This window comes from Neomonachus schauinslandi, chromosome 5 (genome assembly GCF_002201575.2).
Source record: "Neomonachus schauinslandi chromosome 5, ASM220157v2, whole genome shotgun sequence".
Lineage (NCBI taxonomy): Eukaryota > Metazoa > Chordata > Mammalia > Carnivora > Phocidae > Neomonachus > Neomonachus schauinslandi.
The window spans coordinates 108,939,589-108,946,388 of NC_058407.1; the positions used below are offsets into that span (position 1 = coordinate 108,939,589).

The 6,800-nt window shown below is 42.3% G+C and overlaps 1 non-coding gene across 1 annotated transcript; it reads left to right on the top strand.

Annotated features, from left to right (window-relative positions):
- The first annotated feature begins 4,951 nt into the window (after nucleotides 1-4,951).
- On the top strand, nucleotides 4,952-5,060 carry LOC123324974. Its single transcript, XR_006540149.1, has one exon. It is a non-coding gene; the product is annotated as a U6 spliceosomal RNA (small nuclear RNA).
- The last annotated feature ends 1,740 nt before the right edge of the window (nucleotides 5,061-6,800 follow it).

Genomic DNA, 6,800 nt, shown 5'->3' on the forward strand with positions numbered 1-6,800 from the left:
CTTAACTAGAAAGATGTTGTTATCGCCAATGTCAAAAGAAATTACTGTGCTCTCTTCTAGGATTTTTATGACTTCATGTCTCACCATTTAGGTCCTTAATCCATTTTTGAGTTTATCTTTGTGTGGTGAAAGACAGTGTCCAGTTTCATTCTTTTGCATGAGGCTGTCCAGTTTTCCCAACACCGTTTGTTAAAGAGACTGTCTTTTTCCAATTGCATATTCTTTCCTCCTTTGTTGAAGATTAATTGACCATATAATTGTGGATTTATTTCTGGGTTTTCTAGTCTGTTTCATTGATCTGTGTGTCTATTTTTGTGCCAGTGCCATACTGTTTTGATCATTGCTGCAGCTTTGTAATATAATTTGAAGTCTGGAATTGTGATATATCCAGTTTCGTTTTTCTTTTTCAAGATTGCTTTGGCTATTCAAGGTCTTTTGTGGATCCATACAAATTTTATGATTGTTCTAGCTCTGAAAAATGCTGTTGGTATTTTGATAGGGATTGCATTACATTTGTAGATTGCTTTGTAGCATAGACATTTTAACAATATTCTTCCAACCCATTAGCATAATGCAGTTATAATATGGGCACTTACATATACATTTATAACTTGGCCAACACTTCTGTTATTTATTTATTTTTTTAATTTACTTGACGGGAGAGAGCACAAGCAGGGGGAGCAGAAGAGGGAGAAGCAGGGTCCCCACCGAGCAGGGAGCCCGATGCAGGGCTCGATCCCAGGACTCTGGGATCATGACCTGAGCCTAAGTCAGACGCTTAACCAACTGAGCCATCCAGGCACCGCCCAACACTTCTGTTATTATTACTGTGCCTATATATGCACCCCTCCCGCCATGATGATGCTTCAGATTTCTGGGTGTCAGTGTCAACCCCGACCTGTGTCCAGTAGCCCTCCCTCAAAATATTCAGGTATCCCTATCCCCCTTTCTCTGTTGTACAGTTCTGAATAAATGACCTTAATTCCTTTTGGGGCCAGATGGGCAATTGTTTTAGTCTGTGCATGCTTGTGTTGCTGCCAGGTCCTTCCTTCTGGGTTCTCAACCTCTTTATTGTGTGTTCTGAGTTGGAAAACTGGTTTGGCTAACTGGGGAAAGGGTTGTGACTTTATTAGGGCAACTACCCTCAGCTTCCCTGTCGTCTTCCATCAATATCCTGCTGGTAAAAACTGCCCATATATGTTGCCCCTAGACATACTGTGTTCTGTTAGTCATATCTATAATTCTCTTTGAGTCCAGTCCCCTCGGCTGCCAGGCCAGCCCTGTTGCACAGTATGATAGTTGTATTCATCTGTCTTCTGGTAGTTAGGCACCACCATCTGGCCTTTATATTGGAGAAGGTGGGGAGAATTTCATCCCCTCCATTGAATCTAGTTCTATACCAGTGAATCTAGTTCTATAACAGCCTCATTTACCATCAGGCATCAGTTCTACCTTACAGAAGAGAGCCACTGCTGAACTTTTTACCTTAACCAAGTGATTGCCAATGATACATGTAGATATTTTGTACCCCTCATATGTGAGGAGGGCACTTCACCACTGTTATTCTCCCCCAAAACTCCTCATCCCAGTCTAATTGTGAGAAGAACACCACATAAACCAATTAGAGGATCATTCTACAAAATGCTAACCAGTACTCTTCCAAAGTGTCATGGTCATGAAAAACAAGGAAAGACAAACTGTCAAAAATCACAGGAGACTAAGGAGACTTGACAACTAAATGCAGTGTGGTGTCCTAAGATTGGATCCTGGAACAAAAAGATAACCAGTGGAAAACCTGGTGAATAAGGAACATAACAGTTAATTTCTTAGTTTTGATGCAATGGTGATGTAAGATGTTAACATTAGGAGAAACTGGGTAGAGGGTATAAGGGAATTCCCTCTATTACCTTTACAACCTTGTAAATCTAAAATTATCCTGAGATAAAAGGTTTATTTAATAATTTATAAAGCCACAGGAAATGGAGATGACAGCAATAACATTCTGGAAACTGGAAAGCAAAACTTAGCAGACCCCAGAAACCTGACTCCTAAGCCAACAGTGGGGAATGCCAAGAAGCAACCCAATATCCCCCCATAGAACTCCCAAACGTTATGAATATGACATCAGGTACCAGCGGGAGGAGCCTGAATATAGGATTAGTTGAAAGTATTTAGGACTTTAAATTTGATCCCCAGATGGGGTCTTCAATACTACGCATCTTGGCAACTGCCTCTCCAACATCCCTGCATAAGCCTGTGTGTTTATTTAGAAGGGATAAAACAGAGGGTCTCTATACTAGGAAACACCAGGAAGAGCTGAGGGTAAGGTGACCTACTGAGGAGTAAGGAGCATGCCAATTATCAATTTATTGCCTCTCATGCCCAAATTCACCCTTAGTTGCTATTAGGGGTTGAATTGTGCGCCCCCCCTTCAATTCCTATGTTAAAGTCCAAACCCCTAGCACCTTAGAATATGACCTTACTTGGATAATGGGGTCTTTTCAGAGGTAATGAAGTTAAAGGTCACCAGAGTGTCTCTTAATCCACTATGTCTGGGGTCCTTATAAAAGACTAATTTGACACAGAGGGAAGATGGTGTGAGGAGACACAGGAAGAACACAGTCATCCTCAACCCAAGGAGAGGTCTGGCATAGATCCTTCCCTTGGCCCTCAGAAGGAATCAACTCTGCCAACACCCTGATTTTGGACTTCAGCCTCCTCAGTTGTGAGACCATAAATTTCTGTTAAGTCAGTCAGGCTGTGGTACTTGGTTATGGCAGCCCTAGCAAACTAATACAATTGGCTACACTACAGGATTGAGCTGGACCCTTCAAGCATTTTTCCTTTTCTCCTTTCTCAGCTGGCATGCTTTAGTTTGCTTTTTCTTGTTAATACCATCCAGTTGTTAGTGGTGTGTTTGTTGTGGTCTTGGGTGGAGACATCCAGTGGCTCTTAGCTCCAGGGTACACAGCCTCTAAGTGAGCTTGCAGCCCTGGCCATGTGACTGCCTCTCTGGTGGCCGGTGAATGGACTTCCAAAGGCCTGATTCCCTCTGTGAGCCTGCCTGCCCTTCAGCCTCATGGAGAGGCATTTCCTGCTCACCTATCCTCTGGAGGAGGGGTGTGCTAGGCTCACCCCTCTTGTATCCCAGGGATATATGGTTCTTCCCAGTGCCAGTCATGGTTCCCTGCTTGCCTGGGAACCCTAGAAAACTTCACCATCCAGTGGACTGCAGTCACACCTTCGCCAATGAGATCTGAATCCCAGACATGGGGGAGGGGCCCCCTTCAAGGTTTGTGTCTTTCTTGGGTACTCTCCCTTAGCCCTAGAGTGTTCTTTGAAGTTGTCTGTACCCATTTATACTTAATCCCTTTGGACCATGACTGATACAGAAAGTAATATGAAAGTTTATAATTATTATTTAAAACTTCAGCCCTTTTCCCCTCACTTGGCTACCTGAATGCTGGCAGCCAGGCTTATGCTCCCCATCCAGAAGATAAGATTCTTCTGTGAAAAATTTGACAGCTGATACTGAGGGTACCCAAGGAAGCAGTTTCAGAAATGTCAGTCAAGAAATCTTACTTACATGAACTAATTGCTTCCAGTCAGCTTCTTTGTGTCACCATCTTAAATATGTACAGGCAACCAAGGATCATCAGGCATTTGAGGAAAGCCTTTAAAGTGAAAGGATCAAAACAAAACAAATTTTAAAAATAATAGGGAGAGGGGCACCTGGGTGGCTCAGTCGGTTAAACGGCTGCCTTCGGCTCAGGTCACGATCCTGGGGTCCTGGGATCGAGCCCCGCGTCCGGCTCCCTGCTTGGTGGAGAGCCTGCTTCTCCCTCTCCCTCTGCCTGCCACTCTGCCTACTTGTGTTCTCTCTCTCTCTCTGTCAAATAAATAAATAAAATCTCAAAAAAAAAAATTAACAATTAAAAAAATAGGGAGAAAGTGGGTCTATGAAGGGAGAAGGGAACATTTTAAAGAGCTACCACTAATATTCTCAGGTTTTGAAATAATAAAAAAGTTTGTCTCCACTAAAAAAGAAACAAACAGGGGGCCTGGGTGGCTCAGTCATTAAGCGTCTGCCTTCAGCTCAGGTCATGATCCCAGGGTCCTGGGATTGAGCCACGCATCGGGCTCCCTGCTCCGTAGGGAGCCTGCTTCTCCCTCTCCCCCTCCCCCTGCTTGTGTTCCCTCTCTTGCTGGTCTCTCTCTGTCAAATAAATTAATTAATTAATTAATTTAAAAAAAAAAGAAACAAAAAACCAAGGGACCATAAGAAAAAAATATTCAGAAAACAAAAAGTCTTCACTAATTGAGAGGAGGAGAGGTTCGGTGGGGGGGGTGTGTGTGTGTGTGTGTGTGATGAAGAGAGTTCACTCCTCATCTTCCATAGTGACAACTGATAATGCTTAACCATGAATAATCAAGAAGTAGCAGGGATTTGGAGATGAAAAAAATGAAAGTGGCCGCTTCTGGAGAGTGGCAAACAGGTAAGGTGGACCAGGGAACCCTTTTTTTGTTTTGTTTTGATTTGAGGGTGGGGGAACCACTGCTTTTTTTTTTTTTTTTAAGATTTTATTTAAAATCTGAGCAAGGAGCCCGATGTGGGACTAGATCCCAGGACCCTGGGATCATGACCTGGGCCGAAGGCAGCTGCTTAACAGACTGAGCCACCCAGGCGTCCTGGAACCACTGCTTTTTGAAACAAGTTTTCTAAAGCATGTTTGACTTTTCAGGGCTCAGCTTGGTATTCTGTCTTCAGTGGCTCCCCTTTGAAGAGGGCTTTGGATGCTAGTCCCAGGTTCTTGACCTAACAGAATTTAACTTACTCATTTGTAGAACAATGCATTGTCATTTGAAAACCTCAAGGTGACTCTTCCATCTCTTGTTGCGCTATCATTCTTTGATGCCAAGTAACCTTTTCTAGAGTTAAAAAAAAAATCTGGTGCCTGCTTCAGCAGCACATATACTAAAAATTGGAATGATACACAGAAGATTAACATGACCCCCTGTGCAAAGATGACGTGCAAATTTATGAACATTCCAAATTTTTTAAGTAAAATGTTTCTCTGAGTTCAAATATATATAAAAACAAATGTAAATAGATATATCTCACATCTGAAGGGTTTATTTGAAATTAAGCCTTCATAATCACTGACTATATATGAAAACAAATCCACAAGTTCTCTCAAACGGAAATAAACATTTATTGAAAGTACTTCTTTATTAAATAAATGCTCCAAATTTTGAAAATTTAGAAGTTTGTCTTATTGTGGTAAGATGCACATAAAATTTACCATTTTAATCATTTTTAGGTGTACAATTCAGTAGTGTTGGAAGAGAAGTGCTTTTTAAAGAAAATGTATGCAAAAATTAGCTCAGGATTGGAATTATTTGTGTCATGACCTACACCAAAATATTTAATGTTCCTCATTTCATATTAGCTTGATGAAATAATGTTAACATTATAAACTTTCAAATGTCTCCACTGTAGGTAAGATTAGAACCTATGAGAACTATTTAAAATATTCAAGAAATTAACTCATTTTTTCACCCACTTAAGAGCCATTTGGGGAGCCATTTGAAATAAAAAGTAGTGTAACTAAATCTAAGCAATTCCAAATAAACGCCCATTGTTTCTTGAGAGACAAGACATCACCAGTATGAGCTACAGAAAACACCCACGTTAACATCTTGGATATATTATTTTCTCGCTGAATAAAAAGTTAGGCACACAGCTTTTCTATACAATAACTGGGATTGTGCACAGTCCCCCTCCACACTGCTCTGAAAATGAACTTTTGTTTTATGCAGATGTAGGCGAATTAGAATGAACAAAAGGCACACATTTGAAGGCTGAGAACATTCAACTGAAAAGGAAAAACAGATTTTTCTTCCATGAGACAGGAGACCAGATGTAACTGGTTTACAGACTGTTCTGCAGCGGGCAGGTTAGAAGGTTCCAGCTGTCCTGTCTTTGAAAGTGGCGGTCTACCAGCAAGTATTTTCTAACTGCTCCTGCCAAGGTTACCGACATGGTCTATCTGAAAGAATAAACGGAAGAAGTCGAACCTCCTTCTGGTCTCCTCTGGCCCAGCATCAGTGTCGGGGACCAACTTCTGCCCACACCCACTATTGCAATAGCTCGCGCATGTTAAGGTCTGAGCCATTTGCTAGAGGATGGGGCCCACAGGGAGCTGATGGGGCTGGGAAAGTGCTGCAAATCTTTTCACAGAACTTATGGGAGAGGGGGCCTGCATAACCCTTCCCAAGAAGACTGATGGAAATATGCTGGGTTGTTAGGAATGTTGAGGCCAGATCCCTGAGCCTGGACACAGAGGCAACCATGAGCCCTTCCTGCCCCATTCCCCGCACACATGCTCCAAAAGGCTACATTCACTCTGACATCCAACAATAACTCCACTGAGACTGTGAAGCCAGGCAACTGCACCGTGTCGTCCATGGCCACTGTTGTTGGTCACAGTCCAGAATGATCACACCTCTGCTCTGTCCAATTCCTGCTTGCTTCTCCATGCTTCTTCATTCATCCCTTAAACACCGATGTTCCCATTGCTCTTCTGGCAATGCACAGTTTCTGACATGTGCCCTCATGATTCTAATGTAATCATCATCTATATACTGATAAATCCAAAATCTGCTTCTCTAACCCTAATCTCTGCCTTGAATTTTAACTCCGATATCCAACGGCATGCAGGCCTTATCGGGTGGAAGGCCTCACGGGCACTAGAAAACCCTCAAACATTATGTGTGTAAATAAACTCCCCAATCTCTTA